The 21,808-nt window shown below is 47.1% G+C and overlaps 1 protein-coding gene across 12 annotated transcripts in view; it reads right to left on the bottom strand.

The window, feature by feature from the left end:
- Nucleotides 1–21,808, bottom strand: part of LDLRAD4 (low density lipoprotein receptor class A domain containing 4) — a 363,714-nt gene that overhangs the window by 100,445 nt on the left and 241,461 nt on the right. The window contains exon 2 of one of the 12 annotated variants that reach the window (XM_079108903.1): nt 4,236–4,352. The exons of the other annotated variants lie outside the window; for them this stretch is intronic. The gene's annotated coding sequence lies outside the window, so the exon portion shown is untranslated. The remainder of the gene's footprint in view (nt 1–4,235; nt 4,353–21,808) is intronic. 12 annotated transcript variants of the gene reach the window in all.

The following is a 21,808-nucleotide window of genomic DNA, read 5'->3' as shown; positions in this document are numbered from 1 at the left end:
AGTGGGAGCCATGAGTTCCACTGCAGAATCAGACTGAAGAACAAAAGCCAGTTCTGAGCAAACTCTGTTTTTCCTTTTCCTTTCCTTCTTTCCTTTTTTTTTTTCGATGTCAGGGATTGAACCCAGGGGTCCTCAACCACTGAGCTACATCCCCAGCCCTTTATATTTTTTATTTCGAGGCAGGGTCTGGCTAAGTTGCTTAGGGCCTTGCTAAATTGGCGTGACTGGCTTTGAACTTGTGATCTTCCTGCCTCAGCCTCATGAGCCACTGGGATTACAGGCATGCGTCACTGCACCCAACTGAGCAAACTATTCTTTAGAACATGTCATAATCTAGCTGTAAGTTATAGTATTTACCCTCTGAAAAGAGGGTTTGAAAAAGACAATACTAAAGTCAGTGTGCAACGCGGAGCTGCGGTGAGGGCGAACGGGCGCTGTCTGCAGTGGGGCACCTGGAGAGCACTCTGCAGAGGCTGGCCACGGGCAGCTTGCCTCCACTGCAGACTCAGAGGAGGAGGAACATCTACCCATGAGCCTCCGCTGCCAGGCTCCTGCAGGACAGCCCAGGTCGGCTGTCCGGGGCAACACCTGCAGCAGGGAAGTGAAGGGCCAGGTACGGAGGGCAGAGGGCAGGCAGGCCCCAGAAGCTGGAGGAGCACACAGCCTACTGACCCAAAAGAGCCAGCAGAGGCAGAGACGGTGCCTGCATGTCTCACCAAAACACAGCAGAAGGCAAGCTGCCGGCCAGGGCCCCTGGATGAGCAGAGCGAGGCTGGGCTACAGGGGTGGTGGAGGCCTGGCTTGACGGGCTGTTCCTGAGGCAGGGCGCCCTGGGTCTGCCTGCTCCCGTCACCTGCCAGGCTAAGCCATGCAGGCCTGCTCCTTGTCCCTGCTCCTCTTCTGCAACTCGTGACCTTCTTCCGACCTGCCCTGGGCCCTCTCTTTCGCTTCCTTCATAGGAGTCAGGCCTGTGGCCAAGTCACCACCCATCCCCAGGAGATCGGTGAGCAGCCAGCAGGACCACGGGGGACCCTGCAGGCTGGAGAGCGGCTCCCCTGTGGTTGACCCAGTATTGGGTCTTGGTGTGGGGCTGAGAAAAGGGGGGAAGAATGGGCCCTCCTTTAAACAGACTATGGATATGTAAAGATGGTCTTAAGGCAATGACAAGGAACACCCTGGTGCCTTGCCAGCAACTCTGTCAGGGGCTACACAGGTTGGTTTTGTCCAGAGCTGTTTGTGAGGGACTTCAACTGCTGGTGAGTATTGCTTTCACCTAACAGCAGCGGCGAGAGGTCAGTGCTGCCCAGCTCTTGTTTGCTGCATATTCCACCAAAGCTCCCATGTTCTTGCCAGGGAAGGGGCCTCCTGGAGAAGCTAGTGGGCAGCAGCCTCCCTCAGCCTAGTGGCCAATCTGTGAGTGGCCCCCTCTCCCCAGGGCACTGTGCAAGGCCAGGCGGACCAAACGCCAGCAGGAGGCCTGCCTGTGTGCAAGAGGCACGGTCTACACCTCGATCAAGGACACACTCATATGCCGAGTCAGTATTAAGACATCTTACGCAATACTTTCCAAGGCTGATCCCCAACGGTGTCCCCAAGTGTCTGTGGGACTGCCACTTCCTGAGCAACTTTAAACCAATTTATTTGGTCTCCCTGCCTCAGAGCTGAGCTGAGTAAAAACATCAGTCATCAAACTTCCTACCAGGGGACCTGCATCAGGGTGCAAAGCCCACTCCCTCCATCAGCATTATTTCCAGGTATTTTTTCTTTGCCAAGGGCTACTGCAAACGTCAGGGACGCTCTTCACATGCCACACATGAAAATAAGATGCATGACAAAAACCCTCCCAAAGAGAGACCAGTGACTTCAGGACAGGAAGGGAAATAGAGGGAGGGAGGCAAGGCAAGGGAGGCAGAAGCTCCTGGACAGGACTCACAAATCTCACTTCAAACTGTGTCTACTGTTCACCCGCTTTCTATCTGAGCAAGACTCCTGCCCTGTCTAAGGTTTGGATCACTCATAAAAATGGATGACTCCCTTCAAGGATCTGGTAAAGATGAAATGATCATCTATGGAAAGTGCTTTGTATATTGTATATCATGTAGAATTGACATCTTATTTTTGTTCCCACTGGAAGGAATACACACACACACACAAAGAAAACACAAATAGGGCAATTAACACACATGACAACAGAGAGAACCGTATCCATTATTTAGTTAAGTATGACCCTCCATCACAATTCAGTTCACAGATGCAGAAAACAGGGGAGGCTGGTCTTTGCCTGGTGCTCTGGCTCTGGCTCTGCAGCTGCTGCTAACCCCACGTCCCCTCTGACAGACCGAGGCTCTTCCTCTTCTCAAGCACATAGGCCTGTTTGGAGAGCACGGTATGCTTTCCACTATTGTGAAAATTCCTTCCACACACTTCAGCATCTGCTGCAGCTAATCTGGGGGTACCAGCCCTGGGCCGCGTGAATCAAGGAGTCACTCACAGGCTAACTGACAAGAGGGGCCTCGTAGGCAAAGCCTCCCGAGATGCTGTCCATTTAAGGGGGAAGGGAAAGGAACCTTCAGAGAACAGGTTTCACACGCTTCCTATGGGAGTGTGATTTCCCTAAAAAATCCCACGGGGAATAAGCCTCCCTCCCTTCAAAAGGAAATAAAGTAAAATCCCCAGTTCAGTCCATGAGATTTCGAGCACTTTCAGTATTTTAAAAGTGTTATGAAATGGAAAAGACTGCTCCAGACCTGCAGGCTCCGTCGGCATCCACGCATGGGTGGTCACGGCGCTCTCTGGGAGCAGTGACAAGCTGAGGGGGGCAGGACAGCCAACACCTGACACACGTCCTGCAGCCCACACTGGTCACAGCAATGTGGGGCTGAGGGTCTGCAGGGGCAGAGAAGGACCCCAGATGGGAGTCCAGATCAGGCAGAGTAGCGAGACCCAATTGGCAGGCGGCTGCAGAGTTTAGGGGTGCAGAGGGGAGCGGGGTCATCCTGCAGGGACATAATAGAATGAACACGTGTGTGAGCACGTGGGGCTAACCCAGGAAGCACACCAAAACATGTGAGATTGTTTCCCTCCAGCACCGCGTGGAATAAAATGGCACATGCGCAGAGACTTCCAGGGCTCTGCACCCCTTGTGCTGCTACAGAACCTCTTGCTCCTCTGAGTCCTGCTTGAGAATTTCTGCCAAGTCCTGGTGGCTACCTGGGTTCTGCCATCTTGTCCCAGTGCCCAAATCCAGAGCCCAGCTCTCCTCCTGCCCTTACGCTCCACTAACGTGGTCACAGCCGGAAATCTCAGTTGGAGAAAACCCGTCTTCACCTCTGCACTTTCCGGGCCTCATTCTTCCCGGGACCAGGGCTCAGGTAGGCTGGGTTTCTGATCCCACCAGTGCTCTGGGCTCCTGCTCAGGTCCCTCTTCCAGAGCTCCTAAGCCAAATGAGGAGAGGCCTCTTGCAGGTCCCCCTGCCAGACCTCGGGACCCTCCCAGGCGCAAAGCAGGATTCCTGCCTTCTGAGGCCTGCAGGCTTCTGATGACGGCGGTAACAGTCCTGCACCATCGCAGTGACAGGAACACCAGGGCTTCCTGGTCATCCGACTAGCTGGTGCTCCAGGTGTCCAGAATCACCGAGATCTAGAGGTAGGTAGCTCTGTGGTCTGAAAGGCAGAGGCTGACTTTCACAGATTCAGGTGTACGATCTGGAGGGACAGGGCAACCTGGCTCCCAGGTTCAGGACACTACACACTTTGTTCTCCCAGCAAAACAAGAGGCTAGCATCTTCTTTCTACAGTGGAAACACTCAAGCTGTCCAATGTTAAGCATCTGCTGAAGGCCAAACAACAGTGAGTAGAAGCATCAGAACGCGAAGCACGTCCACCAACTCCCAAACCCTCGCGCTGTCATCACACCAAACACTGTTTCCCATAGATTTAGTTCTGCAGATCCAGACCTGACCACACGTGTGTCTGTGCTGATCACGAGCTTACACACACGCAGGCAGAGGCACACACCCACACCAATCGCAGGGATTGTAATTAAGCCCTGCTAACACTCAGGCACACTCAGGATAAGCAGCCTTAACTAGGGCAACCTTAATTTAGAACTAGGGCGGAATAGATAGTGACACAAGCCAACTTAATTGGCACTCTAATTCTTTTTAAGATCAAGAAGATCAAGTCTCACTTGAGGCTTCAGAAGCTGAGAATAAAAGGGCGAGCTTAGTTCTGACCTGGAGAAGAACGGTGGGCTTCCGGTATGGAGACCCTGCCTCAGCAGCTCCTTTGGTGGGGGCGGGACATGGTTCATTCCACACCATCCAGCTGTCTGGATGCTGCAGTAAGCTGGTCTGCGAGTAAAGACACATGGGTGGTGTTGGGTGAGGACAAGTAGCGGTTATCATTTCAAGCCACTGAGCTTAGAAGGAGCTTGTTACACAGCATTACAGAGGTTCTAACTGACAGGTACAGGTGGTACCCTTCCCTTCTAGCAGCAGGAAGACAGACAGTTGAGGCCTTTGCCAGACTCTATTGCCAGATCATAGAGTAACCACCCGGCTTATTTTTCTTCTTCAAAGTCCCAGATCAAAATATTTGCCTTTATTTAATTAACCTCCTTTTTTTTAAATATAAAAAACTACATGTTCCTTTTATCTAGTAAAAAAAATTAAACAGGTATAACAATGTGAAATTATTAAGCTTCAAAAGAAGCATCTGGATGCAATAAATATAACTGTCAAAAAAAGGGTGCTGGCCAAGTGTGCATTTTCAAAGGGAAGTATAAAATGAGAGCAACCTGCCAGCACGGGTCAGGTGTGACTTTCCAGCTCTTCTGCGTGCTGAGCGCAGGAGGGCCACTGTGATGTTCAGAAAGTTCCTCTGGTGTGCTCAGGCTCGCTCCTAACCCTGAGGGCAGAGGAAGGGACACCTGAGAGAGATCCTGGGACCCTGGAGCCGAGAGGCCGCTGGGAGGAGACCCCCTCTGGGGTCCGCTGTGGGTGGCACTGGCCCCTCTCCAGACAGGGCAGATGGCGCTTGCCCTTCATCTCAGCATCATCCTGGAATATTCCAATAAGGGAGGGGGCTCAATGGACCACTAACTGACTCCCACCCAGGGACCAAGAGAGACAGGCTGCCGTTGGGTTAGAGGCAGCGAGGACGTAGCTGCCACTGCATGGGAGGGGCCGGAGGGTCCCAGAGCCTGCCAAAGCAAAGGCTGTGTGTCACCAGGGAGAGCCGCTGAAGTGAGTTCGAATCCTCCCCAAACAGTCCAACTGTAAAAGTGGAGGCATCCCACCGGAAAAGGTCTTCCTGCAGGGTCAGCCCAGCACCAGGGGTGTGGCTGCCGGAGGCGCACATGTCGGTCTGTCCGGGCATGGGCAAGAGCATCTCCCGGGGAGCAACTCTGGAGAAGCGGCTGGAGGAGCCTTTTCCTGCTTGTGACAGAGTGCCACGGGCTCAGCTGCTGTGAACTCCAGTCACTGATCAGCCCCGGCTCCCCGGGAAGGAGTCAAGCAGGCTCAGAGCCCCGGGGCTGGAGCAAGGTGCTGGTCGGGCTCGGAATCCTCTTTTGCTTCCATCGATGCCTGTCAGACCTGGTTCCTTGCTATGGCAGGACCTGGGCTCAGCCACTCTTGCTACGCGGCCACTCCCTTCTCAACAGGGCAGCCAGCTTCTCCCAGGCCAGCAGAGGCAGTGGTGTGGGCAGAGCAGGCCCTGCACATCTCTTCTAGGGACCCGACTGATTAGATCAGGCCCATCCAGGATAATCTCCTTCTTCACTGGAATATTAACCACATTTGCCAAATTCCTTCACCTTTGCACCTAAAAGGAACTTAATTCTTGAAGTGCCTGTCCTATTGTGTCCCTAGTTCCCCTCTGCCTTCAGGAGAGGGAACTGTCTGTTGTGGGCACACCAGAAAGCTGGACTCATGGGAACCATGTTAGAAGTCTGCCTAGCACTCCAAGAAAGTACCAGAAAGAAACGGCTATAAACACACGGAGACCCAAGAAGTGCAAAGCCCCTCTCTGCTGTCACCAGGCAGGCACAGCACCCCCACTTCCTGAAGGGCTTGATCCCAGCTTTAGTGACAGAAGTGAGAAGGCGGAAGGGTAGCTGAGCCTCGTCTACTTTAAGCTCCTGACAAATGCGCTGAATACATTTTTACATACTAGAATATGTATTTAAGATAACACTAAAATATTACTATGAACAAGTTGTCAATGAATTGTTTACTGAAATCCCCCCAAAGTTTCCCCACCACTCAGTTTTTAAGTGTTTGATTCACTTAAAGGATTAAAAATGCATTTGGACCAGATTTTAAACAACGACAACAACAAAAACCGAAGACAATCTAAATCTACATGTTCAGGTATGGCTTCGTGGCCAGTAACGTGTGGTTCTACCCCTCTTCACAGTGTGTGAGCGTCTGCCTGAATGACACAGATGAGGAGCTCCTCAAGCAGGTGCCAGGCGCCATGACACGAAGCTTCGTAGGTCAGTCACATCTCCAAACACAGATCTCACTTGTACGGTTATTTTTTAAATGGAATTAAGTCCTTAAGACCACCCGGTACAGACATGTTGATATCTCTAAGGATCTGGGGGAAAATAAGTGCAAAAGTCACATCATTAAGCATATTTAAGCAATTAGTATTACAGTGTAACCCTACACAAATGTAAACAGTTGGTTTGTTATAGAAGCTTTTCTGGAGGCATTTCTGGATAATGTTCCAATTTCTTTTTCTTTTCTTCTTCTTCTTTTTTTTTTTTTGGTAGCAGGGATTAAACCCAGGGGTGCTTAACCACTGAGTCATATCCCCAGCCCTTTTTACGGTTGATACTGAGACTGAGTCTCACTGAGTTGCTCAGGGCCTTGCTAAGTTGCTGAGGCTGGCTTTGAACTCTCAATCCTCCTGCCTCCGTCCCCTAGGCTGATGGGATGAGACACATGTGCCCCTGTGCCTGGCTAGTGTTCCCTTTTCAAGGGGCTGCCCACACACTGGAAATGGAGCTCCCTGGTTCTAGATCACAGGTGCCAGTCTGAGAGTGGTCAGAGAATTGGGCAGCCCCTCCCGAGAGCGAGAACTCAGCCTGCTGCAGCCACTGTGGAAAAGCAGAGCAGGCGGGCATACCAAAGCAGACTGGAAATACTGTCCTGTTCCAATATGCTACGAGGGGGAAAATGATGTAAGAAACATGACCACCAGATGAGGTTTGTTGGTTTCTGAGCTCTGGTTACCCAAGAGCTTCAGGTAAATGATCTCATCCTCACCCGGTGCAGGAGGAACGCATGCTGTTACCCCAATGCAGACAGGAGACCTGGCCACTCCAAGGGTCATAACTTGCTTGTGCAAACCAAACCTAGCGTCAGAGTTGACTGCGCCCCAGCCTTGAAGGAACATAGACTAGATTTTAAGTTGTATTTCTAGAAGTGATTATTAATATCTTATAAATTAATTTTTTCCAGACTTCTCATTCTTGTCCTAAATTACTTCCCATTTCTAAGGTAAGTTTAAGATAACCCACAGAGCAAGTGAGCAACTGAACTGGGAGAAAGCTCAGGTGGCTCTACTCACCCCCTCACTGAATGGACCCCGGACTTGGACAGTGGCAGCTTCCCAAACAAAAGCCATCGCTGCCCCTTCCTCTCAGCCACTCGCGTCCTAAAGCAGAGCAGTGGTGAAGGAAGACTGTGATCTGTGGCTTTGGGGCCACCTCCCAGCACAGGTGCTCACAGAGGATATTAATCAAGCAAACTGTCATTATTTGAATCTCCTGGTTTGTTTTATTGTGCCCCATATCTAATGAAAACAAGCACCAAAAGCTCTTAAAGACTCTTGAAAATCTTCCACAATAGGACAATTTTTATACCTGAATCAAATTACAAAATCGTCTAATTATGTAAATACACTTAAGAAGATAATTAATCTTCTCAATCACATTCTGCAAGCACATTCATAGTTAAGGCACAGGACAGTACCATTTAGGAGGGTCAGAAAGCACACAGACACACTGCCCTCTAAACAGGGGGAGGGCTCAAGCGGCCTGTCCAGGTGGCAGGGACGTCCATTAGAGGCGGATGAGGTGGACTGAGGAACGGACGGTTGGAGGCGACAGAAGACAGCTGAAGGGTGTGAGAGCACCCATGAGATCCCTTAGGTGGGGCTGGGCGGATCGTTGACGCTCAATTAGTTTTCGCTTCACATTCAAGTTCATTTGTAGACTCACGACCCAGAAAACCCTAGGTCTCAATGACCTCACGATCTGCAAGGCCAAGCGCTGCATCGGGCACAGAGAACAAGAGGGCTGGTTAGAACGGAGTCTCCCCAACCACAGCCCGTGCATTGTGTGTGTCCTGCACGTCACCAATGGGTCTTTTTCGGAAATCAAAAAGGATCGCTCAACTAATCAATAATAAATAAATAAAAATCAATAATAAATAAAAATCAATAATAAATAAAATAGCAATCAATGAAGAGAAGGAAGACCACTGGCGCAGAGGAAGGGCTCTGCAGGGGAGCGGAAGGGAGGGCAAGAGGACCTACTGGGGACTGAGAGGGAGAGAACTACGCTCTGCACCCTTGTTAAAACGTCACAGAGACCCACTACGAGGTGCCACCATATGCACTCAGGTTTTCTTCATGTAAAAGGAAGGATTCCATAGGTTAACAGGCAGGGAGACTCGCTCACGGAACAAGGCAGACTAGGCCTTCGGACTCCTCCAGGCATCCGCTCCACAGGCTAACCTGAAGGACAAGTCTCCCAAACATGGACACAGTGGCAGGACCAAGAGGTGGCTCAGCATGGCCTATGTTTTCCATCTCCAACTCCACCCCCTCATTCTCTGAATGACTTCTTTGTCGTCTTAATATCATGCAAAGTTCCAGGTGAGTGGCTGGTCGTCCCTCCTCCCCTGGGCCATCCCACCCTAAAGGATAGCTGCCCCCCCAGCGTTTCTGTGTGGACGTGTTGGGCAGCTGGGCACTGGACACATGTTCCCCTACTCTGCATGAACATGGAACTTCCTTTGTCAAGACAGATCTACTAACATCTCAGCAAAGGGAGCGCTACAGATACTGAAAGGCATTGAGGAAAAATGAAATTGGGACTACTGAGACAACAGCAATTCTTCCAAACCCCACTACCATGCAAGGTTTGTGTTTCTCTGGGTTCCTTTCTGGTGATACTGGAAGACAGTATTGGTAGTTAAGTGCCTCCTGCTAAACAGGTTTGAAAATCAGACTCATCTTCACTAATTCTTCTGAGAAATTACCAGTCATGTATTTCATTGCCCAAACCCTAATAAAGGTGTTACTAAAAAACTAGTGCCAGGCACGGTGGCACACGCCTGTAATCCCAGTGGCTGGGGAGGCTGAGGTAGAAGGATCGAGAATTCAAAGCCAGCCTCAGCAACTTAGCGAGGCCCTAAACAACTAAGTGAGACCCTGTCTCTAAATAAAATACAAAAATAGGCCAGGAATATGGCTCGGTGGTTAAGGGCCCTGAGGTCAATCCCTAGTACCTGAAAAAAAAAGAAAAAGAAAAAAAACTGATAAGTTATAGAGCCAATAGAGGATGCTCATGTTCAAAACTATTATCAAAACTTATTTTCAAACACGGTCACACACTTTGTCCCTCTTTTTCATGTGTCTTCATTATTTAAATGCACCTGTAGCTAATGCAAATTTTACCAAGTAAGTTCTAAGCACATTCTAAATGTTAAGATTTTGTAGGTAGCAGTATCTATTTTGAACAATAGGACTTGGTTATAAAAATACTCTTAAAACAATTTGGAGCTCACAGAAATGGAAAATCAATATGAACTGGAAAATCATAGTACTTTAGGGTATTTACCAGAGGTAATATGAAGTATGGCAGAAAATTTTATTTCTGCTAACTTTTTGAAAGATATCAAATCCCTGTAGAAGAGGTTAAGGCCCCTTGCCTTTAATCAAAAGAAAAAAGTAGACAAGAGAAAAGGGAACCCAGACTTCCTCTGGAACACCAGGGAGAATCAAGAACATGATTCCAGGTGTTTCTGGAGAGATGTAAGTTCCATTTCTGGCAAGGCACTTAATGAGAACCCCAGAGCAACCCTTGGTTAGAAACAGCTGAAGTGCTGGATGACATAAACAACCTCTAAAATAAAAGAGAGAGCAGGGGACAGAGCAGCGGACATTCAGAAGCCAAAAGCTAAATAAAAGCAGGAACTCAAGGAGCACTAAGGGTTTCACCTTGAAAGTGTCTGTGGAAGTGACGAATCTGAGCTTCCACTGTGATGTGCTCTTGCCTACGAATCTGTGGATCCAACCACCAACACTGCTGCTGGATAAAGCTGAGTCTCCAAAAGAGTCGTGCCCTCAGGATGCTGGCGAACTGGGTTCAAACCCACCCCCAGGTGCCCATTTCACTTCAGTGGCCTTCAGGGAAAATCCCTTCCCCTTGAGCAGAGGGGGAAAGCCATCTCCTCCCATCGGAACTGACAACCACCAGCCTGCCATTATGCAGGTCAAAACCTAAGATCATTCTCTGATGAGTCAATAACAGAAAATGGTCAGAAGCTGAGGGTGCGCAAGGCATCTGGAGTCATAAGTGCACATGCCCCTGAAGGACCACACCTTCAACCTGGGTCAGAAACTCCCACAGAGTTCTGAGAAAAGTGAGCTCACTGAAAAAAATTAAAAATTGAACAACAACCCATTTCCCTCTGAGTGAGATCCAGCAGAAGCACAGAAACCTGAATGAGAATGGCAGAATTTTCAAATATGGGAAGTACTAGATGCAAAAGATAAAATTAAGAATGTAAATGGAGGGGCTGGGGAGATAGCTCAGCTGGTAGAGTGCTTGCCTCACAAGCACAAGGCCCTGAGTTCAATCCCCAGCACCGCCAAAAAAAAAAAAAAAAAAAAAAAAAAAAAAAAAGTAAATGGACTTGGAGAATATCATAATAAGTGAAATAAGTCAAGCCAGAAAAACCAAAGGCCAAATGTTTTCTCTGATATGCGGATGCTAATTCACAAGAAGGGTGGAGGGGATAGGGAAGAATAGAGTTACTTTATATTAGGTAGAGGGGAGGATAGTAGAGTGAAACAGACATTATTTCCTCATGGACATGTATGACTGCATGACCCATGTGATCCTGCAACATGTACAATCAGAGAAATGAGAGATTACACTCCATTTATGTATGATCTACCAAAATGCATAAATGCATTCTACTGTCATGTGCAACACATTAGAACAAATAAAAAATTAATATTGTCTGCTATCTTAAAAAGGGATCAGAATCTTTGTATAAAGAGTAAGACACAGTTTTTAAAAATGACCAATCCAATTTGAAAAAGAATAAGATTTCTAAAGTGAAAAATACAATAACTAAAACATAAAGCTACTAGATGATTTAATAGTACACAGGTAAGGAGTACACTAACGACAAGAAATTATTCAGCACCTAAAGATAAAGGAGGGAAAATACAGAAAAGAGACATGAAGGATGGAGTGAGAAGGTTTAGCTTATAATTAATCATGAAGAAAGGATAAGAACTAGACAGACATTATTTGAAGAGGTAATGGCTGAGAATTTTCTAGAACTGCTGAAAGACATCAATCTTCAGAGAAGGAATCTAACAAAATACCAAGGAGGAGGGGAACAGGATATCACATAAAGATGCAAAGGTGGCCTGAGAGAAGAGCTCTCCCGTCAACCGCTGGAAACAACAGGCTCTTCCCAGGTGCCCCAAGTGTGCCACCAGGACCATACTCCTGGGTGAAAGCCAGGCGTCCACTCATCACCCTCCCCAGAACTCAGAGCCTTGCATCTTAGAGGTGGTTGTAAGAGTCATGCAAGGTCTCCCACCCAGTGGATCACGTAATTCTCAAGCAACTGTGGGACTCACTCCAAAATGAAGCTACCCTCGCTCCATCAGGGGGCTCCTTGGAAGGAAAACCAACTCATTATTTTATGTGCATTCTGCAGGCAGATGAACCTATAAGGGAAGCCATCCAGTTAGCAAAGGGAAACTTGTTTCTGAACTTAGTCATCAACGATACCACCTTGTCTCTGGGAGGCATCCAAGTCGCCCCGATTCACTGGCCTGGATGAGTGTGTATGACAGACTCACCCTGGAATTCTTCCCTGCAGGCCAGTGCAGTCTGTGTAATCACTAAAACATCCTGCTCCACCCAGATTAGTACCCCAGGCCAAGCATAAAGGTCAGTAGAAAAATGTAAGGAACAGCCATCTACCTTCTAAGATAGGTTTTGATGGTTGGTGGGATTTCTCAGCTGGCCCAGTTTGGAACCCTGAGAGGGAGTGAGGAGGCGGGCTGGTTAGCACTGTAGGCTGGCCTCGTTCTGGTGGCGTTCTGCTGATATTCACCTTGATTATGAGACAGATTGAATGGATTTGGTCTCAGTCTCTGTGACAGTCAGAGGACGGTGAACACATAGTAAAATTCATCAGAAGCCAAGTCGGTGTAGAAACACGGGGTAGATATTTTTGGAAGACAATTCTCCATGGGTCTAGGGTCTCTGCTTATCTTGTAAGCAGAGGCAGTGGCCTTACTTTATTCTGGATTATTACTTCAAAGACGTCTAGATAGCAAACAGTCAATACTGTGTCTCCCTAAAGCAAAGGTCTAGTTTGTTTACTTCAGCATAATATAGATACTATCTCCTTCCTGAACAAAAGGCAGACATATTTACTTCCCATTATGAAAGATCTGGGTTCCCTGAGCTCAGGGTCTAGTAACTCAACCCACTAGCTGCACAGGCATTCACTGGGCCCATCTGTATCCTAGTAGGACTTTGGGGCAAGGAGAATTAAATATGCTGGTATTCATGTTGTGTTTTACTCTGCAGCAAAGTCCTTTGCTCTAATCCAGAAGTCTCGTGTCTCCTGCCAACACCCATAAAACTGTGGCAGGCTAGAGGGAAATTTCAGACACTTCACAGTTCTTGACACAAACAACCCCAAAGAAAATAGACCAAAAACTTCAAGATGCAATTCATAGAAGAAAAATCAGAAAAGCCAAAAAATATATCAAATTAATGCAAATTAAAGCTCCAATAAGATATTACTTCACATTTACCATCCTGACCAAAATTGAAGTTTCCCAATCAAGTGTTGGTAATGAGAGGAAACAGCTCAACACAAATACTACTGGTGACAGTATAAATTGACACAATCGCTTTGAAAAACAATATAGCCTTCTGGTACATATCTCATGACCCAGCAATATCTTTCCTAAGTAGATAACCTAGTAAATGTCTTGCACACAGGCACCAACAAATCTCATCAAGAAAATTCATGATGACATTGTTTGCAAAATTAAAATATTTAAAAAATATTTCAAGTAATTCAAACATCTATCAATAGGAGAATGTATATGTAGCTTGTGGCATATTTTTAAGGTAGAATACTATACATATGACAATAGGGATGAATGTCAGAAACATGGCTGAAGAATAAAACGAGCTGAAGAAGAATATAAATACTACAGCTCCTCATATTGTTTGAAAAGATACAAAACAAAAAATGTTTTGAGAACACACTCAGGCAGCCAGCCATGAAGGATGAGGACGCTGGACATTCTCTGGTGGTGGGAACATAGATGTCCACTGGATTCTGACAATTCTCAATACTCCACTTACCCTACAAATATTTGCTTCTATCTACTCAATACTGATAACCCATTTTTAAAGGGGTGCCAGCTACCTCAGGAACACGGGCTGATGTCTGGCTACTTCCCTTTGAAGAAGGTTCCATTGGGAACCATGATGAAGAGCTTCATCACACTCCAGAGCAGAATCCAGACACATCTTATACGACACTACCCTGCACTTATGAAACTTGTTAGGATTAAATTACACTGATGCTCTGAGACACTGATCCCTGAATCAAAAAATGTCTCCTTGAAGGGCTGCTCTGTTGGGTACAAACAATTTAGGACAGCCACACTGACAATGAAGAGCCAGCTACTAAGTGTGTGTCCCTGAAGCCCTGCTGCCCTGGAATCCTCAGCAGCCACGCATGAACCCAGCCTCTGCGGGGAGGTGCCCAGCTCCTCCCTGTCACGCCTCCTCGGCTCTCTAGGCTGCGCTGGGCTAACAAAGACGGGCGTGTCCACAGCAGTACTGAGACCTGGCACTTCCCGTAGAAGGTGTGATCTTCTGCAAGTGTAGAGAAAAGAGATGGTTCAGTTTTGCTGCTGTCAGGGCTGCTATAGACTCTACCGTATTAGAAGTGTGCTATTGGAGCACATTTTTGCAAAACCCTCACTTTTCTACCTTCAATTATAGGGGTAGGAAAGAGGGGAGAAATGGAAACGAATTGATAACAGGTCCCAAGAACCACGTGTGCAGACTTTTTAGGAAACAAAACAAAATAATTCAGCTTGCTTAAGGAGTGGTTTTCATAAAATTCAAATAAATGTCTTAAGTAGAGGTGATCTTAATTTAAAAATATTTTAGCCTAACAACCCTCTTATGTCATTGTCTAATATTTTTAAGACCCTAAAAAAGGTAAAACAAAGAGGAAGCCGTTATTAAATGACAAGACTCAAATGTTTGAAATCCTAAGTCCCGAGATCTCAGGTAAAGCGTGAGAGGCCCTTCTGTCAATGCTGAACATCTGATCAATTACCTGTTTTATTTGACAATTTAACACTGCTAATCTGACTAACACTGTTAAGTCGCGAGTCCTATCATCAGAAGGCTTCTAAGACAAACTGAGCTTTCACTGTTACCAACTAAAATGTAGGAACCGCCCTAAGTCAAGTGTCTGGAACCCCGTCTGCCTCGAGTCCTCTGCTATATATTTGGAAGCTTTACAAAAAGCAGAGTGGAGACTACTCCTCTTGCCTTCCCTCATGGCCACAGGCAGCTCACCAGGGTTCTGGTTCATTTAAAACCAATGTAACTTCAGGGGTGGGCAGAAGAAAGAGTGCATGGCCGGCCCTCTGTGCCCGAGTCCATCTTGACATTCTTTTTTCTCTAACAGCTGACCCTTTAACACTTAAGTAGTTTAATTACTTCCTAACTACTTAAGTATTGCAAGAATGCTCAGAAAGAAGAAAAGCTGCCCACCGGAATATCTTCAGTGCTCAGCCCACAGGGGTAATATGGAAATGAGGGCCAAAGGCTGGTTGGGGTTTTGACCAACATGTCCTTCAATCGAATGCCAGAGCAATGTTGTGTTCCACCACCCAGAAAAGCCTTCACATTTTGTTCATCTGTAAGTGGCCTCACGACATGGACTGGAGGGACCCTGAAGCTCTCACCTGGGATATTAGCAGAGGCCACAACAGCAACGTGGGGCCGGGTCATGCAGAGGGCTTCTGCCTGAGTTTAGATCATCCGGCTGCACTGCTCGAGGCCGATTCTGAAGAGCTCAGGGACACAGCTGTCTGGGTAGAATTTAAATATATACGTGGATACACTGAATCTGAATAGTCCTCAGACTGTGTAACACACAGCACCCAGGTCAGGGATTCGATTCTCTTCCTCCTCCGGGCCCTGGAATCTTGACTCACCGTGGGTCAGCAAGGCCCCCCAGACTCAGATGCTATGTTTAATTCTATAGGAATGGGCTATTTAACTCCAAACTTCATAAGGGAGGGAGGAAAGGAGAGGTAGGAATATTGGTTGAGTCCCTAATTAAATACACCAGACACTCTGCTAGGAGACTTATTTGCATTCATTTAATTCCTACAGAAATTCTACAAAATTGGTTTAGTATCTTATTGCACAGATGAGGCTGAAGAAACTAAGTATAATTCCAATGTCACACACCAGGTCCACAGAAGTCAGAATTCAACCCAGGACTTCAGCATCCCAAAGCTTCTGATGAATAGATTTATATTTTGGAATGAGAACTATGTATGGTTTATTAGAAGTTAATTCAAGTGTTAAACTACATAACAAACTACAAATGACATACAGCATTAACAACTTCCAGTGTCTCCAGCTTCCCCTTAGAAAGCAGTGGAATCTTAGACGGTGTGCAGGTAAGAGACACGCCTGTCGGGACTGTTTGAACCAGAATTCTTCCATCACCCCAGTTTCTCACTGCTCGGTAAGGAAGCCATGACCCTTACTACCCTCTGCTGAGAATTCCCGACCTGTCTGCCTGCGATTTCTCCAAGTCCTGACTTTCAGAGTTTCCATCACCTGGATCTCTCAACACTCTTTCTGCTTCAAATGTAAGATAAGCTAAGGTGTGCCAGGTTAGGATCTGTCTTTTATACTTTTACCTTGGTCTGACAGCCTCTAACGTGCTTCCGTGAATCAAAGCCCAACACAGCTCCAAAGCCTAGGGTCCTGGGGATTCCCACATAGCAAAAAAGAAAAAAAAAAAAAAAAAAAAAAAAAAAAGTCCAGCAAAAGTTCTTAAAGATCACAGAAAAAAGAAGACAAGCAAGAGGGGCGGGGGCAGAAGAGTGGCAGAGCCTGACCTGCTGGCAGACACCCAGACTCCTCCCCAGGAGAAAGAGGAGTCAAGCCCCTAAGTTTGCATTTTCCATAACAAAGATGGGAAAGAAGCATGTAATTCAATTACTTCTTAACTATTTAAGTAAGGCAAAAAAAAAAAAAAAAAAAAAGTTCATGGAAAAAAAGTTGCCCACTGACAAAAACATCTTGTGTTTAGCCAACACTGGTAAAACGGAAAATGTGACCAGGTCTGTGGCTGTCTCAATGTTTTCAGAAGCTCAGGCCACTCAGATTACAGAATCGGTACCAGGCTCCACACAGGCCTGGGGACAGGTAAGGTGCAGAGCTGACACTGAGGGCCAAGCAGAAACAGTCCCCCTCCACGAGCAGCCCCTCCACGCCAGGGCAATTCCAATCAGCAAAGGGCAGCGGTGGTGAAGGACGTGCTGGAGAGAATTGTTCACCAAGCCACATGCGTCTGTGGAGCGTGTGTCCTGTGCAGTCCTGCCCCTGTGCTGAGCAGGCCCTCTGCACAGTTCTGAGCCTCCTGAGTCTCAGGGACCTGCTGCAGGGCACTAGTGACCCCACCCGTGTGGCCCACACTGCACACGCATCACCTGACTCAGAGCACCAGCCCCTGGTCCAAACGGCAGGGACAGAAGCCAGGACATTCTCCCCAGAGTAATGTGTAAAGCAGGTCACAAGGATTTCACTTACCAGTGTTTGTGGTAATTTAAGTTTTCCCAAACTTATTTTTAAGCAAAATTTGACACCCCACAATCTTATGGCCAGCAGGAATTTGACTAATACTACCCAGGCTAATATTTGAAACTAATTACCTTCCACCTCCAAAATAGATGGAAAATTTTAAATTAATTTAAACCCAAAATGCAGTCCTGGTTAACTGTTAGTGGGAGGAGGCAGAGAATACTAGGAAAAATCAATCTCCAGTTTTCTCAATTTAAAAGCAAGAGTCATTAATTTTCTAAACCTTTCCAGGAAGGATTGGTCAATTCGATTTAATACAGCGACTATGAACCACATAAAATTAGTCCATGATCTAAGGAAATATGAATCTAGCATACAAAAGACAAGCGGATCAGGGACATAATACACATTGAAGAGGAACCCAGCACCAACATGGTGAGTCCCCAACGTTCTCCACTGTGGAAACTCTTGGTAAGCACACTACAAATCCCCCACAGGATGGCCTTATTCACAATATTTTCTTACGAGTTGTCCCCATGGGAAACAAGGCTACAGTTGAGTAAGCAACTATTAGGTATGTAGGGATCTGGAAAGATCCCTGGTATGCCATGAGCCAGGTAGAGATTTCTTATTTTAAGTATTTGGTGCCACAGAAGATGAACAGCTAAGGGGCTAAAATAAATGGTCCAGCTAAAACATGGTCACATGTCCTCATGAAGCTTATATCCAGTCTCTGGACTCAGCACAAGAGATAACCATCAAAAGAAACAGGAAGGAAACCACATTTAAAAACACTACGTTTCGTCTTCCAAAGCAATCTTTATCCAATCTTAGACTAAGCAAGACGAGCACTCGTTATAAACTGAATCTCTATGCACAAAGACAAGGCTCTAAAAACATAAGGCATGTGCAGATGTTTCACAGCTTTGTGATTTCTGGAACATTCTGCCCAGCACCAGTGACACCAAAAACAGACTTCCTGGGCCACTTCTTGATACAGCCTGATTTGAGAGATTAAGTTGAGCAAATAAAGAGGAGGCTAAGGTCTTTGCTTTGTTTTGGGTTGAGAGCTTTTCCTTCTTCAGAGCATACACGTCCTACCCTGGCACATCCGCGGGAGGAGAGCTGCCAATGCTGCTACGGGAGATGCATGCAGGCTGCAGGTTTCATACCAGGGGTCAAAACCAACCTTTTTGGTCCCCAAATTTCCAACTTAGTCCCCAAGGAAGTTTTTCCCCATTAGAAAAAAGCTATAGCATTCATGCTGTACATTTCCTTTACCCATAATTTCCAAAGAACACGCCCATTTTGCTGTCAAATAATAACCTGTGGAATTATTCTGCTGCATATCTTCCTTTCCCTCTTCAGAAACAGGGTTGGAACTCAGTGGCGAAGAGGCCCCCTCCTCTTCCTCTGCCTTTGTACTCATACTATCCCACAGACCAACGACCCAAGTCCATTTCCACGGGTGACCCCATCCAGCTCAAAGGACCTTGCTCTCCCAAACCACTTCTACTTTCCCAACCTCAGTGTGAGTTTTTTCTTTGAAAGAGCCGACTTTAATTCCATTTTTTTTTTTTTTTTTCCTAAGCAGATGAAAAGATCACCTCGGCACCATCTCAACACCTCTTTCCGTTTTTGTGTTTTTAAGTTTACCTCTACGGACTGCACTAATCCCGTAATAGCCTCTGACTCTATCTCCCCGGACCTCTAGCTTATGCTTTCCTGCTCCCGTTTTCTGCGGCGGGGACAGGGAGTGTCCATCACCTGCTCTGGGTGGGGACCTCACCAGGAGCTGAAAGGAGCCAGGTGCGCTGAGCCGGCTGTCTCACGCTCTCCTCATCGCCTCACCCTTAACCATTTCTCTTACTTCCTCTGGAACTCTGTCCAAAGGACCCCTCCCTACATCAGAAAATCAAAAAGGTTCAGAGGGGAAAGGACTTTGTACAGTTACCTGGCCTTTCACAGAAGAGGAAACAGAGGCCCACCAAGGCTGGGTGGCATGCAGAAAGTCACCAGGCACAAACTGATGAAGTTCCCATCCCCACGGAAACCTACTGCCTTTTCTGTTCAAGATCTAATCACGTATAGGTTCTCCTTGCTTTACCCAGTTCAGATATGAAAACACCTCAGTTACCACCTTGGTGTGTGTGTGTGTGGCTGGGGATGGAACCCAGGCCTCACACATGCAAGTACTGTACTAATGAAATACTTCCCAGTCTTGTTACCATCATTCAGTTAAATAACAGCTGTCCGTGAACAGCATGGTTCAAATTATAGTTATCATAGTGTATGAACAGCAGATGCCCAAAATGCAGACTAGACAGCTAGCTCTGGAGACCACAGCCCACTAGAGAAGTAACAGACGAGCATCAGGATCAGTGACCAACCAGGTCATCGTTTTCAACGTCTGTAGGTGATTGATCACTGGGCAGCAATTATTCACCTACAGACAGCCCAGCGTGTAGCCGAGTTGCTTCCTGCCTCCCAGGGCTAAGTATCCATGCTGTTCTTACAAAGATGAGTGAGCAGAGAAGGAACTGACCACTGAAGATGAGAAGTGCAGCAAAGAAACTGAAGAATTAGTAATGGTGGGAGTGACATCTGGCTCCACCGAGGACGGAGTGACACAAGAGCAAAGACTGGGACAGTGGCCCTGCTGCTGGCTGAAAGGTCCTAACATGCCACCACAGAAGGTGAGCTCCTGACAGAAATGTTAAAAGGTCAGAGGGATCATTTAATAGTCCACCAACTATTAAGACTGATTTGCATGGTTCACAATACAGGGTTTTCATGGTCCCACACGTCTGTGCAAGTGAGTACCATGAGTTACAGATTAAAGTCGTGTGGTCCACAGCATCGAGGATGAAGTTCTTTCACTTTGTTCTGTCCTTATTGGGATTCACCTTAAAATCCCCTCCTTAGTGTTGACAGAATTGGAGGCTCAGCTCATGGGTAACCAGTTCCTATGGCCCAGGGGAACTAAGAGACCATTTTACATGCTTTTGTTCAGAAGCAATCTCTACCTCTGGGAGTCCCCAGTAGCCAGGGACTATGCTACAGGATGTCATGACAACCTTGGAGAGAGGGACTAAGGGACTTGTCCAAGTCACAGGGAAGAGCTGCAAACCAAAGCCACTCTCCCAACTCCAAGTGGAACTCTCTGCAGACACTTTCCAAGTCTGTCCTCTGTCTTCTGTCCAGAGGACCCCTCTTACTAAGGGTGTCTATTCCCGAGTCAGAATTGATCACCAACAGCAATGGCAAGCAAGGGGGCACCGCATGAGAATGCTGGCCTGGGCCCGCCAGCCACAACTCTCCTCCCGTCTTCTGCAGAGGAAAGGCGTGTTACGGAAACACAGAAATGCCCGCTGTTACTTAGCTCTCTGTTGGTGTCCAACTGATCACTTGAGGATGATGGATATTCTTGAAAGCCGTGCCCTTTCTTCGGTGTCCTCCGACTGATGAATGGCCTCTGAGTCCCTCTCAGGCAAAACCAAACTCACTCGGAGAGGGCCTCATCCCACGCACGCCAGCTCCGGCGTCTGCCCTCCCTGCAGCACGCTCACACTTGCATTTCCTGCACCTGCCATCCTCCCACTTTATATAGAGCCCCTTTAAACTGAATCCACAGTCTCTTTCAGAGCAAAGGAGCCCCCTTCCTGTCCTTTCCCCTATTTCCTTTTCGGATCTTTTCCTCTCATCTGAGACTTAGATTAGAAAAACACAGAATATTTTCTTAAAGTCTCAACTACTGTTGAGTCCCTGGGTCCTGTGACCTAGGAGAAGGGGACCTTCCTGCACACCACATTGTGCCAGCACGTTGAGGTGGTGAACATGCTGCTGCTGGAGACAGCGGCCGACGGCCAACATCTGCAGAAGAGGACTCTAAAGACTGCATGGGAAAGAGGTCACACCGAAGCACAAAGCGCACACTTTTCCACAGCACCCTCTGGAATGGGACGTAGGGCTTTCTTCCATGTAACTGAGGGGAAAATATTATGAAAATACATCAAAAGGAAAAAGAATAAAAGTTTTAAAAGTAGCTTTGGTACTTAGTTTTTAAAGTACCCTGAGTACTTAGTACTTTCAGTTCTACAAAGTTTAAACATTTTATCACGTATCATCAGTATATAAGTAACCACAGAAAAACCACAAGAAACATGATTCATGAATAATCAAAAGTTAAAATTCCACAGAATACGGACAGCATCTCTTGTTCATGTTAACACAACCACACGACTGATTCCACCAGACTGTTCTCTGCTGCCCTTCATTCTCAAGCATTGCTTCTCTCAAATTCTTCCTATTACACCACGTCTGCTGCGTCATGACTGACAATGACTTCAGGACTCAATCCCTACGACACAGCAATGAGTCTGTGGTGAGCTGATGAGAAGAGATCAGAGCCTGAGGCTGCTCCGTGGATGACCACAGAGTCCAGCTGGGCTCCCAGGAGATGGCCAAGGACAAGCAGAGAGTCCATCCAAGTGCTGCATGGGCAGCTACCTTCATAGGTTGGCCCCGTGACCCCAGCAGGCAGTGCCTTTTTGGTGTCAAATGTGTGGACTGGTGGCATCAAGGCCCAAGTCCGCTGGGCAGGTGTGAGAAGCAGTGGTAGATCATCAGCCACCAGCTGGGAGATAATGTTTCTCTTCCCATATA

This window comes from Sciurus vulgaris (genome assembly GCF_902686455.1).
Source record: "Sciurus vulgaris genome assembly, chromosome: 13".
Taxonomy (NCBI): domain Eukaryota; kingdom Metazoa; phylum Chordata; class Mammalia; order Rodentia; family Sciuridae; genus Sciurus; species Sciurus vulgaris.
This window is presented reverse-complemented; position numbering and strand designations above follow the sequence as displayed.